The sequence below is a fragment of the Protopterus annectens genome, chromosome 8.part0 (genome assembly GCF_019279795.1).
Source record: "Protopterus annectens isolate FY-2018-M chromosome 8.part0, PAN1.0, whole genome shotgun sequence".
NCBI classification, from domain to species: Eukaryota; Metazoa; Chordata; order Ceratodontiformes; family Protopteridae; genus Protopterus; species Protopterus annectens.
In genome coordinates this window covers 157,737,201-157,752,426 of record NC_056741.1, presented here as the reverse complement: position 1 = coordinate 157,752,426, position 15,226 = coordinate 157,737,201, and the positions used below count along the sequence as shown (strand labels likewise).

General features: G+C 40.4%; 1 pseudogene; it reads left to right on the top strand.

The window, feature by feature from the left end:
- The window catches only part of LOC122808171, a 49,438-nt pseudogene extending 37,696 nt beyond the window's left edge, over positions 1-11,742 (top strand).
- Positions 11,743-15,226: the final 3,484 nt, after the last annotated feature.

The following is a 15,226-nucleotide window of genomic DNA, read 5'->3' as shown; positions in this document are numbered from 1 at the left end:
CCTCCTCACCGGGTGGTGTCTTGATGTGTACATGAGTGCAATCTACGGCACCTAGTACTTCAGGGTAGTGTGCTGCATGGTAGAAGTGTTGTGTATTGCTGGTCCTCACCTCAGCGGTGGAGGGAAAAAAAATGAACTGGTGTAGTGCCTTGGATGCAGATGCCTGTGAGACCCCCATCATGTCTCCAGTTGGTCCTAAGGGCTACACATACCTTTGTATCCAATGGAATGGGTTCCTTCCTGTTGGCACTGGGTCTGAGTTGAGGACAGTAGAGCTCAGTGAGTTTCTGTAGTCTGTCCCTGTCCACCTTGGAGCTCTCTACAATCTCCAGCTCATGTAGCTCCTGGTAGGTTAACCTGGGCCTGAACAGTCTGCTCCTTCATTGTCTAGGCCTATTGTCAGCAGTAGCGTCAGCTTTGACTTCAGAATCAAGCACATGCAGATATAGCAGACATGCAGCAACCCCTAGCATTATCTGCAAGTCTGTACTCCAATGATGCACAGTATTGGGGAAAATCAGAATGTAGGGTGTATGCATATTTTATACAGCTCTGCTATAGGTGCAGAATGTGTGATTGGCAAACTATGATGCATTCCACCTGCCTAGAATAAAATTAGCATAATTTAATGGCCCTATTTCAGTGCGCGACACCATGCACAGTGCCACAGCACACAACGTAGCTTATGCAAGTCAAAACTTCTAATTCTATACAGCTGCTTTTCAAATACTCTTTGCAAGGTAGCACACCATGCAAACACACATACCAAAACTTAAAACATCTTAGAAGTCAGAGGACACTTCCCCCTGATGTCAGCCACATCTTGTGTAAATATTAACATGGTCTAAGCCTATACAAAGACGATATGCAGACACGATTACTCCTTTCTGCTATTCAGTAACTCCACCCCATTTTCATGCATATCCATGCTCACAGCCTGAAAACTACACACTTCATAGCCCTACCATGTTACCAACACCATCAATGCACCATTGTAGGGACCCCACTCAAGATCCTGTAATACATTTCTGTCACATAATATTAATTTCATTTTTTTCCATTTTTTTTCTATAAAGCTTGTTTGCGCACTGCAGCGTTCAGCACAAACATGCCAAGATTATTATTAAAAAAAATTAATGTAACTTATTTCCTTTAATTTTCCAACATACAGGATAATAGTTTCACTCATATGTGTATGTGGTATTACATTTTCAGGGGATTACTGCTCATATATCTGCAGTTTTATACCCCCTTTTGTCTGTCTATACTCTTGTATGCAGAATGTTTCCATGTACACTACGGACACTGACACGGGGTCTGAACAGATGCCTATCTGCTTGTTGGATCACTCTACCTGTCTCATTTGCATGAGATTCACCTGCTTATGAAGTCATTTGCATGCCACGGAAGTTCACATGTTTGCGCGTGCATGGCTGCAACTCAGCAGAGCTTACTGAATGTCAAGTTGTTCAAGTCCATGTAAGCAGTGCTGTGCGATGCCTAAATGGAAAAAAGCACATGTAGGCTTTATTAAATTCCCCCCCCCCCCCCCAATAATCAAGCTGAAGTTGGAGATGGATACAAGGGTGTTTGGTTCCTTAGATGGAAGCATGAATTTGTTTTTTGCAATAACAGAAAATATTGATGTTAAATCATTCTGGTTGTAAAGGAGACATACTGGTCAGGTGCAATTATGTTATGTAATTTAGAAATACTAAAGAAAGAAGATAGAAAATGTGAGAATAAATGCATGCCTTGTGTTTCTGCTGTAGAAAATGCTAAGGGAATTAGTTTCACCTTAGAGTAAGTTAGTGGAATGACTAGCTATAAAGGTCTACTTTGGGTATGAAGCACATGAAATAAGTGGAACTGGAGAACATTTAACAGTCTAGGGTACTTTGCAAATGGTTAGTTCCAATAAATATAAGGAAGGTATCTCATCCTTATTTTGAAAACATATACAAAGAGAGATTATTAACAGAGGTCATTTTATACCGATATTCTTTATGAGAGAAGGAATGTTTTGATTTTTTTTTTAATAAACCTGTTGCTCCTGAAGGGAAAATATATGACTCAGAAATTCTTAACCTAATCTGAACCCAACAGTACTGCAATTACATTATATATTTTTTTTCATGTATGAACTCAGGGACCTCTCATGTTTCAGAGTTCACCGAGTGCTCTTTGAACGCTGGAATGGCACAAGGTTTCAAAGTTCATTCAAGTCTGCAAAAGTTAAAATACTACTTGTATAAATAGAAGTGATTTTCCTAGCCAGCCCCTAACATTTATCAGTTAATGGCAGTGTCTCTCTAGCAAGAACATTCTTTCGTAGTGAAGGTTGTGTTCCTATTCAATGTCATTGCTAACAACAACTAATGCAGCTTCATTGTACTCGGATATGTTCAAGGTTTCCTTCTATCATTCAAACTTTTCTGCTGTAAGTGTAGAAATGGATTTACAAGTAGGATGAAGTAACATAAAATTCTGGGAAGTCACTTGCAAGTTAAGAGGGTATTCAGTGATAAATTTTTAAATCAATATACAAGAGGTACAAGTGTTATCACTCACTTATAGGGAGAAATTCATTTCTGTGGTTCAGGTTCATATTAAAACGCTGTCTCTGTAAAAGCGACTAACTTTACAATGTTACTACATCCTTCATGTAATGTTGCAATGCTGTTATTCTGCCATGCATGTGACTCATAACCAAACAAAAAATAAATACATATCAAAGTCAGTATGCAAGAATGTAACAAGAAAGAGAACAACAGAGGAATGTAGAACAAAATATTAATTATAGATTGGAATTGTGGCAATGCATTCTGAAATGACAGAACTATAATTTCAGTGTCATATGTTCTAAATATAGGAGTAACACAGTTCAGTGACAGCTCCACAACTGACAGTTGGCATTACATTTTAAATTATCCAGATGTTCAGCGACTGAAATCTGGAAATGAGTCATGATGTTTTGATGAAATATGTTGCTTTCCTGATGGTGGTTGCTTCAATAGGGGAAAGCATCTTTTCTCAAAAATAGAGTGAGATTAGAATTAATTATAGTTAGTATGGGGGTACAGGAGGAATATCACCAGGTCTGGGTCCATAAAGTATTGTTGCTGCTTTTTCATGAATAAATGCTAAGTAGGACAACAAACTAAATTAAGGTGTGTTGTTTGCAACAGACGTAAACATTCTACTGAACATTTAATTATACATCAAGAGAGTCACTGATGTCTCTAGTGGTGAGAAGAATTTTTCAACTAATCTCAAGTTATTGCAATACACATTATATTTACACTGTTTACAAAATATATATACTATACACGTACAGATACCTAATTAGAGCAGTGATGGTTTCTGCACTACTTGTGTCTAATACTGTGCTCTATAGATTGTGTAACTTAATAGGCAGGGGCCTTGATGTTCAACTTAGGAAACTTCTGTGTGTGTGTGTGTGTGTGTGTGTGTGTGTGTGTGTGTGTGTGTGTGTGTGTGTGTGTGTGTGTGTGTGTGTGTGTGTGTGTGTGTGCATGTGTGTGTGTGTGTGTGTTTGTGTGAGATGTGTGTGTGTGCGTGCGTGCGTATGTGTGCGTGTGTGTGTGTGTGTGTGTGTGTGTGTGTGTGTGTGTGTGTGTGTGTGTGTGTGTGTGTGTGTGTGTGTGTGTGTGTGTGTGTGTGTGTGTGTGTGTGTGTGTGTGTGTGTGTGTGTGTGTGTGTGTGTGTGTGTGTGTGTGTGCGTGTGTGTGTGTGCGTGTGTGTGTGCGTGTGTGCGTGCGTGCGTGTGCGTGTGTGTGTGTGTGTGTGTGTGTGTGTGTGTGTGTGTGTGTGTGTGTGTGTGTGTGTGTGTGTGTGTGTGTGTGTGTTTGTGTGTGTGTGTCCACGTAACACTTGTTGCTGTATCTACTTCCCCTGACAGCAATTTATTTAAAGAGGGTTAAGGGCTAACATAATATTTAAGATGTTTACTTTACTGACATAAGGTGCAGGCTTTGATTCTAATCTTTGGGGAAATTGGCTACGCTTAAAATGGTCCATAAGAGCAGCTTAGCCTGCTACTTACCTATGACTCTATAAACCTATAATAGTGAATTCACTGAATCAAAAATCCTTTTGGATTATCCAAATTGTGCCTTCCTGATGTATTGTATGCATTCTGTTATCCCTTAAAGCTGCCATTGCTTTCTGTATCCATATTGTTAATTATATAGCTTTGAATATATATATATCACTCTATTGTCTCATCAGATATTATATGTTATAAATATATTTAAATTGTACACTCTAATTTTCAAAATTCATTCCCACTCTCTCTGTGTCTATACATTATATTTTACTTCTCCATAATTTGCTAATAACATCGACCTACACATAGCCTACACACAAACTATATACAGAAATATTCACTCTCCCACTCCCCCTGCCCACTTTCTAACTTATTGGAAGACTGTTCCTTGTGGATCACATCCAATGGATTTCATCTGTCCCAATTATTTTCTTGTCTTAAAACCTCTTCTTTTTATAACCTAATAAGTTGTCCTGTCTTTACGGCAGCAGAAAAATGGTTCCAACATATCTGCCTCCTCCTTAATCCCAAAAAAAACAAATTACTACTTTTCACCCCAACCCTTAAATCTGTCCCTATCTCCTTTTCCATTGTGTCTGACAATGGCACTATCATTAAACCTGATTGTTCCACTAAACTACTAACCATTACAATAGACAATCAACTAAACTTTGACTGCCACATTGATCTAACCATCAAGGCTGTTAATAAAAAGATAGGTGCCCTCTATAGACTTAAGCCCTTTCTTACTGCAACCACCAGAGTGTCTTTAGCCCAAACTCATCTCATCTCTACATTATTGTATGCCTCTCCATCTTTTATCAACCTTTCAAAAGCTAACCTTCAGAAACTAGCCACAGCCTACCATAGTATTGCCAGGTTTGCCACAGGTTCCCCATTTATTTATTTTATTTTATTTATTTTATTTTACATTTGTTGACCGGGAATGTCTGACTAGGTTCCACAGAGCCTGTTTTCAGTGGAGGCCCAGGGAGAAATGCTCCAGATGCATGTCTTTGGAATGTGGGAGGAAACCGGAGTACCCGGAGGAAACCCACGCGAACACAGGGAGAACATGCAAACTCCACACAGAAGGCACCCCAGCCGAGAATCGAACCGGAGAACCTCTTGCTGTGAGGTGACAACGTTAACCGCTGCACCACTGTGCCGCCCTAAATTTCATACCCACCATTGTGTTAATCTCAAAAAACTTAACTGGCTTGAACTTCAAAATCTAATTCTCCTACATCAATTAGTTATCATATATAAAATTCTCTATTACCCCTCTAATACACCCATACTTAATAACCTCATTGCCCCATACAAGAATCTTACTTCCCTTCGCTCAGCCAACAAACTTCTAGTAGCCACTCTCAAATCTCATAATAAAGCAGGTGACTCCTTATTTACTAATGCTGTTGGCTCATACTGGAATAAACTTCCCATAGGACTGACCACTTTAGGCTCATCTCACCTTTTCAAAAAACAACTAAGAAACTATTTTAAATCCCACTGGCTATGTCCCTGCTCTAATCCTGACTGAGCTCAGCAAACAATCCCTCTCTACAGTCTTCTCCATTCACTTCTACTTGCCTCTATCACTACTTCTACTCCCTCCAGTGTAGTGCACCTAGCGTCCCACCTGCTTATTAATTTTCCTATACTATCTTTTCTCCTTATACTTCATATATTACTGCAACCTGTCATCTCTTCTTTTATTTAAACCTAGATGCTGATCCCTATTGTGCAAATCTCTATCTTAAAGCTAGTGCCCTGGCACAAAATGTTTATCTTAATTTGTTAATAGTGTAAATATTTATAGAGTCTTTACGTGTTACTATTTTCTCTCGTTTTGTTTAACAGTCCTACTCTTGCAAATATTATGGGATAATGATTCCTCACTATTTTTAGTTTTTGTTAAAGTGCTTCTGTATTGTTACTATGCTACATGAGAATATTTCTTTGTTTGCTTATATGTTTATATATTCCTGTGCTTTTTGTTTATTGTAAGTTACTAGTATATAGTGGAGCTTTTCTCCTCGGGCCTCTGCTGAAAATGGACATGTATCCAACCAGACTAGCCCGGTCAACAAATGTAAAATAAATAAAACTAAATAAATACAGCCTTGTCTGCCTATTATTTCCTTATGAATCCTCTCCCTCATCCAATCCCTAATCCCATAGGTTATATTTCTCTTTGACTTTCCCTGCCATCTTCCTGTTTTTCTGGTACAACTCCCTTTCTTGATTTTGTCCACTATTTCACACAATTCTGCCAACAAAGAGCTCTCACTTGTTTTTCATTTCCATGTAATTGCTTATTTTTACTGCTAACATAATCATTGCTAATATTGACTGATGACTCATTGGTATCTCATAGGTTCGTAGATTAGTACTAGGCTAACTGCCCTTGTGAGCCATTTGAAGCCTAGCCAATTATCCCTTGTGAGACTCAAACCCTGCATCTTGTGCTTGTAAAGCAAACACCTTAACCATTAGGCCACCATCCCAACCCCCAAAAAAAATCAGCCCTTGCAAGTCTCAAATCCAGGACCCTGCATAGTACAGCCAAAGTGATTTACCCAGTAAGCCATTTCAGATGACTTCAGATTCTTTTTACTCATACCCCAGCTCATCAAAGCAATTCCCTGAATTAACAAACAGCTTACTCCTAGGAGTCTTGTAAAAAATGCTGGCTATCAGTTTGTAAACCATTTAGTCATCTACAACTCCAGTAATATGCTCCCATGTTTCTTTCTGGACCTCTTAACACCTCTAACATTTACCATTGTCCACTGGAAACATTATTGTCAACTTTCTTGTCATGTAGAAGTATTTATTTAGGCATTGTCATGTGAAAATTTTAATTCTGCCAGATTTTGTCAAACATATTGTTTCCCTGTCTTTTCACTTCCGCTTATTCTATCCCCCTTTTCCTTATGGTCATCTTTCAGTGATTTTGTAGGCTCTCATAATAATCCTTCCCTTTGTTTTACCTTGCATTCTGGCCTCTTTTATCAACAAACTTTCCCATCTCTTCTTCCTCCCATCTGTCATCAAAAACTCATATACAATGGCTGTTTATTATCTGTAATATTAAAATCCTCCCTAGGTTTCAGCTCATTATCTGCCCCCCCACACACACACAACTTGTGCCCAGTATCAAGGTTCTAGTCCTGTGCACCTCCACCTCATTGTTGCTGCCTCTTGGATCTCCCCTATCCTTATCCTGATTACAATTACTACAATATGTTGACAGTATCGAGGTTCTAGTCCTGTGCACCTCCACCTCATTGTTGCTGTTTCTTGGATCTCCCCTATCCTTATCTTCATTACATTTCCAGTGGGTCACTATCATCAGTTCTATTTTCTGCTTCTCCCTACTTGCTGTTTCCTGTAGTGACTTACTCACACACTATTGTACAAATCTCTCTTCCTTTTCTCAGCTGTAGATGGCCCACCTTTGTGCAGAGTGTTGACTGTTGCCTTTCTCCATTCATGAGGCACAAAGTCTGTTTGGATGTTACAGTTAAATAGTAATTCCAGAGCCCCGATAGGTCATATTTCATGCTATTTACAAGGCATTGGTGTACAACCCAGCATAGGTGTCTGCTCCAGGAGTGGGGGAGGGGCTAGGAAGCTATTTATGTTGTCACGTAAGAGGCTATAATTGGCCTTGAAGAAGTTTTTTAGTCTAGTTGTTGCTAAGGGGGTTCTTGTGTTATAATTACTTCTAGCAAGACTGATTTGTGGTCAGATCTCACCAGGGATGGCCACACACTGGGGGTGGTACAGCAGTCCCCTATATTGGTGAGCAACAGATCCAGGATGTTTGAGCTCCTTGTAGGTGTGTCAACCAGCTGGTCCAGGGCATTGGAGTTAACGACATCCAGGAAGCTTTGGGTAAGTGAGTTAGACTACATATAATTTATCTAGTCAATGGATGGGTAATTAAAGTCACCCAAAACCAGGGTGTTTGATTGCATCTTGATTGACTCAATTAGATCCAAGTAGACTGAGTGGATGTCCTGATTCTTGGAAGGTTAACATCTTCATGTTTCTGGAAGGTAGAGCTGAAGGAAAGAAAAATCTGAAAATGGGAGTCCAAGGTATAGTTAGAGGTGCTGCATAAATGGCACAAAACTTCAAGGTGAATCACAGAATAATGCCAAAGAAGTTGAAAAGTAAAGTGTACAAAAAAAATGTAAGTGTTACTGTAGACCACAGAAACTTGGACAGTGAAAGCAGAACATCTGAACAGGCTGGAGGTGATGAAGATGAAGTGCCAGACTGGGTAATTAGACATACACTGTGAGATAAGCAAAGAAATTAGGAAATCATACAGAAGGTCAAGGAGAAAAGATTACAGTGGTTTGGTTATATGTGCAGGAAAGTAGAAGGTGATTGGGTAAAGCAGATTTAGGAGAGGCAGGAAGAAGACAAGAGAAGATGAGAATAGCAAGCCAAGGGATATGATTGCATGAAACAAGTCCTGTGTCATGCGATTATGACTGTCAAAGAAGGTAGGAGAGAGAGGCACTAAGCTGAGAAGAGTAACAACAATTGAAGTGATGCCTCAATCCCATTAAAAATGGGAGAAAGTCGGGGGGCCAGTTGATGATGGAGATGATGAGTTAAGTTACAGGACTGCAGCGTTTATTTAAATTTGTACGTTTGACTTTCAGAAACAAATTGATTTGATTTTTCTCGTTTTGTTAAACTTTAAAATAATAATAAAGCATTTTTTCTCATCGCCAGTTTTATTCAGGGCAGGACATAATTATTGCAGCTCTTCTTTGATAAAGTGAATCAGAAAGCTGCATAGCTATAGCAACAGATGTTAGTAAATATATGTGGTGCTGGGTGCCACATAAAAAATAAAACAATAATAATACTTAGTAATACACTGAAGGTTATGTTCGGCTTTGAGGGGCATACTCTGTTTATTAATATAGTTGTATAGCTGTAACAGAACAAACTGGTAAAAAAACAGAAAAGCTTCTTTCAAACTGGTGCTGAATTCCAGGCAAAGAATATAATAGTGTAAATCCAAAAGTGACAAATCATGCATTGATGAGACTTATACTTTATTCATTTTGTTTCCCAAAGATCAATCATTGTTTAGTTTAAGCCCAACCAATGAACAGCTTATGTCAAATGACTGAATCTCTTCTACGCATTGTATGTCAATTGATTAAAGAGGATTAGGCATACAAAATTAACAGTAAATTGTCCTTCAAATTGTGACCACCTTTGGTGTGCATCCATGGGAAAAATGGAAGTAAAGGACAATCACATTTCTGTACTGCTGGATCACTAAATGTAACTTCCTACATCACATAATAATTCATATAACCTACTCTGTACAAATTATTGCAGTACCTGATGTGACCATTAATAGGTTCGTAGGTAAGTACTACGCTAGCTGCCCTTGTGGGCCATTTAAGACTAGACACTTTTCTTTTTTGTGCTCGAACTAACCTATCCCAGCTGATAAGATATTGGCCTTACCCATCCCATGGTTGATAATTATATATTACCCCTAATTAGAATAACTGGGATCAAACCACAGATAATTTGAGGGTACTCATGCATGGGATAAAGCATTTAGGAGCTACCTCTGCCCATTATTAGTGCAAGAGGCAGTCCTGGGGTAAATTTGTTTTTTCTCATACATAGTTCAAGTTGCTCTTCAGTATGGACAGGGATGAACTTTGTTTTATGTGGATGGGAAGTCTGTTCCAGAACAGTGATATTCTCTGCAAGTTATACTTTTTCTTCCAATTTATTGATGTTGGAGAAGTGGTTTAGATCCCTAGACGAAATAATTCTAATGCCATTTGGCTTGCTCATGTGCATTAAGTCCATCAGTGTTGGGAAACAGGATACCTTGTATGCCAGACACAGGTCACCTCTTAGTAGTCTGTAGGACACCGATTGTAGTGACAGGGCTTTGAGCCAGTCTATGTAGGACATGCTGTTTAGACCTTGTATCCTTTTAGTAAGATATATCTGTGAGTGTTCCACTTGTTGCATGTGTATGGACAGATATATGCCAAAGGGGGCATTATATGTTGACCATTTAAAATGTTGGGACCTGCTACGGTGAGTCCTGAAATGTGGAGACGGAATGGCAAAAAACATCAGATGTGTTTATACCAAGTCTGATTTGCCATTTTCAGAATATTCCCTTTTCACCAAGGTATGGCAATGTCTGAGTTGTTATATATAAGTTTGGCAGGTACGGGGGTTTGCCCACAGATTGAGGGGTGCAGGGGGACCACACCATGGCTTAGATTCATGTTCTAGCATCCATACTGTAGGGCAGTATTAATGTTCTGTTGAACCCCACACACCAGGACTTAGATTCATGTTCCAGCAGTGACATTGTAGTACAATCTTAATGTGGTGCTGACCTCCCCACACCAGGGCCTAGACCAATGTTTCACCACTGACACCACAGTGCAGTATTAATATGATGTCATACTCACCGCACCAGGGCTTAGACTCATGTTCCAGCAATAACACTGCAGTGCAATAAATGTGACACTAAACTCATTGCACTATGACTTAGTTTCATTTTTCAGCAGTGACACTGCAGTGCAGTATCAATTTCCTGCTGAACTCCCCCCACTAGGACTTCAACTCATGTTCCAGCAGTGACAGCGCAGTGTAGTCTTAATGTGGTGCTGACCTCCCCACAACAGGGCCTAGACTGATGTTTCACCACTGATACTGCTGTGCAGTTTTAATGTGGTACTGAACTCACCACACCAGGGCTTAGATTAATTTTCCAGCAGTGACACTGTATGGCAGTATCAGTTTCCTGCTGAACTCCCCACATCACTTCAAAGACTGATGTTTCAGCAGTGATAACACCAGTGCAGTATTAATGCAGTGCTGAGCTCCCCACACTAGGGCCTAGACTGATGTTTCACCACTGACACCACAGTGCAGTATTAATGTGGTATCATACTCGCCAGACCAGGGCTTAGACTCATGTTCCAGCAGTGACACTGTAGTGCAGTAAATGTGGCACTGAACTCATTGCACTATGACTTAGAGCATTCTCCAGCAGGGCTGAACTCCCCACACCAGGGTTTAGACTCCTGTCCCACCACCGACAGTGCATTCTAGTATTTATGCAATGCTGAATTTCCCACAGCAGGGCCTGAATTCACATTCCGGAAATATCACTGCAGTGTAACACTAGTATTATACTGTAATCCTCGGATGATTGCAAATATCAAAAAAAAAATAAAACAGTATTCCTCACCAGATATCCTCTAGTCACTGTTAATTCTGCTTTGTGCCCCCCCCCCCCAAAAAAAAGTGTCACAGGCATAATCGAATTTTAAAAAAGTCAAAAGTCTAGAGCTGAATTACAAATCTTTTCTTCATGGTTTGACGGGAAAACCTGATGTTCAAACTGAAGTGGGGGATGGAGTACAAGGGTTTTTGGTTCCTTAGGAGCATAAATTTACTGCTTACAATAAAGGAAAATGTTAATGTTAAATCATTCTGGTTGTATAGGAGATGTACTGGTCAAGTGCAGTTGTGTTATGTTAATTAGAAGTGCTAAAGAAGAGAAAGAAGATAGAAAACAGGAGGATAAATGCATGCCTCATGTTTTCCTTTGCTACAAAAAATACTTGCAGTTTGTTTTACTTTAGAATAAGCTAATGGAATTTGTATATGTAAGTGTCTTGTTTGGGTTTAAAGCACATTAATTAATGGTGAACAGAATGGCATTTAACAGTCTAGGGTACTCTGCAAACAGTTTTACAGTTCTAAAAAATATAAGAGGCGATATTTTGCCTTTATTTTGAAAACACATATAAAGAGAATTTATTAACAGAGCCCATTTTATAAAGATATTCTTTGGAAGAGAAGGAATGTTTTCATTTTTTTAAAAGACCTGTTGCTCCTGAAGGGAAAATATATGGCTCAGAATTGTTTACTTGATCTGAACTCAGCAGTATCAATATACAGTACTGCAATCACATTACATTTTTTTCATGTATGAACTCTGGAGCCTCTTATGTTTAGGAGTTCATTGAGGGCTCTTTGAATGCTGGAATCTCACAAGGTTTTAAAGTTCATTCAAGTCTGTAAAAGTTAAAATACCATGTGTATAAATAGAAGTGATTTTCCTAGCCAGCCCCTAACATTTATCATTTAGTCAACAGCAATGTCTGTCTAGCAAGAACATTCTTTCACTGTGATGGTTTCGCTTGTAATCAGTGTCATTGCTAACAACAACTAGTGCAGCTACAGTACACTCAGATTTGTTCAAGGTTTCCTTCTATCAAACTTTTCTGCTGAAATGTACTAACAAATCTGCGAGTAGGATGAAGCAACATAAAATTCTGGGAACACTCTGCATCTTAGAGCAATGCAGCAATTGCCTCATGTACACAGACAACCCTCTCCTCCTACCACCCAACACTACAACCTGTGAGAGATGCACTTATATAACCAAACTGGAAGCAAAGCTCTCTTCACCCAAGACTGGACTAGACAGTCAAGAGAAGGTAAACACTTGCACCACACCACACTCATCACATAGTCCCTCAAAACCTACACCACCAAAACACACACATAGAAACACAAAACACACACCTACATTCACAGAGGCTCTCAAAAAAAATCTACCTAAGCAACAGGGACCTCCAAAGCAGAAATGCAAGCAACCTCCATCCCCCAACACAACCCAAATGACACAGCCCACAAACTCAGTGTGCCACTCAACCACAGCGCATAAGGCATAACAACATACCCAACACTCTAGTCATAGGTGACTCTATAGTCAGGCACACTGATGCTCCACTCACCAGGCTAAACAAGGGGAAAGTTACTGTCAGCTGCCTGTCAGGTGCCATGATCCGCCACAAAATGCATGCACTCAGGTCACTCCACAGCAAGTACAAATATGACTCTGTCATTGTCCATGTTGGTGTGAATGACCTGAGATGTACCTCCCTGGACTACATGAAAAGAGACATGGAGGAGTTTTCTGATCTTGTAGCCCAGGCAGGTATGATCCTAGCCCTGAGTAGCATCCTGCCATCACCCAGAATGATACCACAGTATAAGGACAAAATGATTCACTTCAACAATTGGCTAAGCTTCTGGTGTCATTCTAATGGGATCCGTATCAGTCTGCCTGGGATGACATGATCGACAAACCACGATGCTTTGCCAGAGATGGCCTGCACCTGTTGCCCTTGGGATTCTGGATACTGGCTAAGGCTCTTGCCACACCTATAGTGCCTTTTTTAGGCAAGATTCAAATGACAAATTCACCACCATGACAGGTACAAGCAAACAAAATCTGAGGGTACTGCTACTTAATGCTAGAAGTCTAAACCTCAAAATGCACTCACTTGAGGCACTCCTTAAAATGGAGAACTTCGACACCTGTGCAGTGACTGAGACCTGGTTCAAGGCTCCAGAGAGCACCCCTGCATTACCAGGCTATAATTCATACCACACCTTTCAGCCACCTAACCTGGACCGAAGCACTAAAGGCGGAGGCGTGTCCATATTCATTAAGGATATCCACACCTCTAGGCTAGTTGCTCAGCATAATGTATTCGAGATTATCCAAGTGCAACTAACTCTGGGCAAGACTGCAATGCAAATTGTAGCTTGCTACAGATCCCACCAAACCCCAGGATTCCCACTCCTCATTTCTTGATACACTGGAAAATATTAGGATACAACCTAACACTCTAATAATGGGCGATTTCAACTACCCCACCATTAACTGGGAAAACTACTCATGTACCAGCTCTTGTGCTCAACGTTTTCTGGAATTCATAAATTACAATACCTTGGATCAACTTATCCACACCCCCACCAGGGGCAGCAATATCCTAGACCTGGTCATTACCACCATGGGCAACTGGTGTTCCACACCAGAGGTCAATACCTCGTTGGTCAGATCCGACCACAAGCAAATCACCCTAGACATCCACAACCCACCCCCACCCCCCATTAGGAAACCACCGTAAAAATGTCTCCAAAGCCAACTTCACACTTCTTAAGACAGAAGTGGCAAACTTTCGACACCCATGTTGACGGACAATAGAGATAACGACTGCTGAATCCTATACACTTGCACTTTATAAGCACTTGCACGAGTGCATGGATCGTGTAATCCCTAACAGAACCAAGATGCTATCCTCCAAAAAAGGGAAGACAATCTGGTGGTCCCCTGCTATAAACAAACTCTACAACAGAAGAAAGAAACTGTTGCAAAAAAGAGTAAAATCCCATGACTGGAGGAACTCCCTGGTCAGCCTCAGTAAGAAGCTGAGATCCCTCATAAAATCCTCCAAAGCTAGTTACGAAAACAAAATCGCCACTGATTCTAAAGACAACCACAAAGCATTCTATAGCTATGTCAAGAATCTCAATGGCAACACACATATCTGCTTTGAGCTACAATGGCACTAAATATACAGAACCAACTGATATTGCCAACATCCTGGCAGATAGGTTCAGTGTTAACTTTACCCCTCTCTCAACCCCTAAAGGGCCCATCTCTATACCAGAAGAATGCAAAGTACCTGCAATCACGGCTGCACATGTAAAAAACACACTCTCCAAAGCCAAGAACTCAGCATCCATGGGACCTGACAACATCCCAGGCTGCATTCTACATGAACTACAGAAAGATCTGGCACCCCACCTAAGTACCATGTTCAATCATAGCATCACCTCAGGCTTTGTGCCCACTGAATGGTGCACAGCAATGGTTATCCCACTCCACAAAGGGGAGCCACCACGGACCCTGGGAACTACCACCCCATTAGCCTGACGAGCCTGGACTGCAAGGCTATGGAGCATATCATCATGGAAATTATAAACAATGACATTGGTAATCTCCAAACTCAGGACCTTACCCAGTTCAGGTTTGTAAAAGGCAGATCATGTCTCCTAAACCTGATAGACTTCTTTGAAGTGGTCACCAAAGCCGTAATTGAGGGTAAGGTGGTTTACACAGCCTATCCAGATCTCGCTAAGGCTTTCAACACCATCCCCACTCTGGAATTATAGACAAACTCACTAAACTAAGTATAAATCCCTATGTCACAAGATGGGTTGCCAACTGGCTCACTGACAGAACCCACACTGTGAAAGTAGCAGACT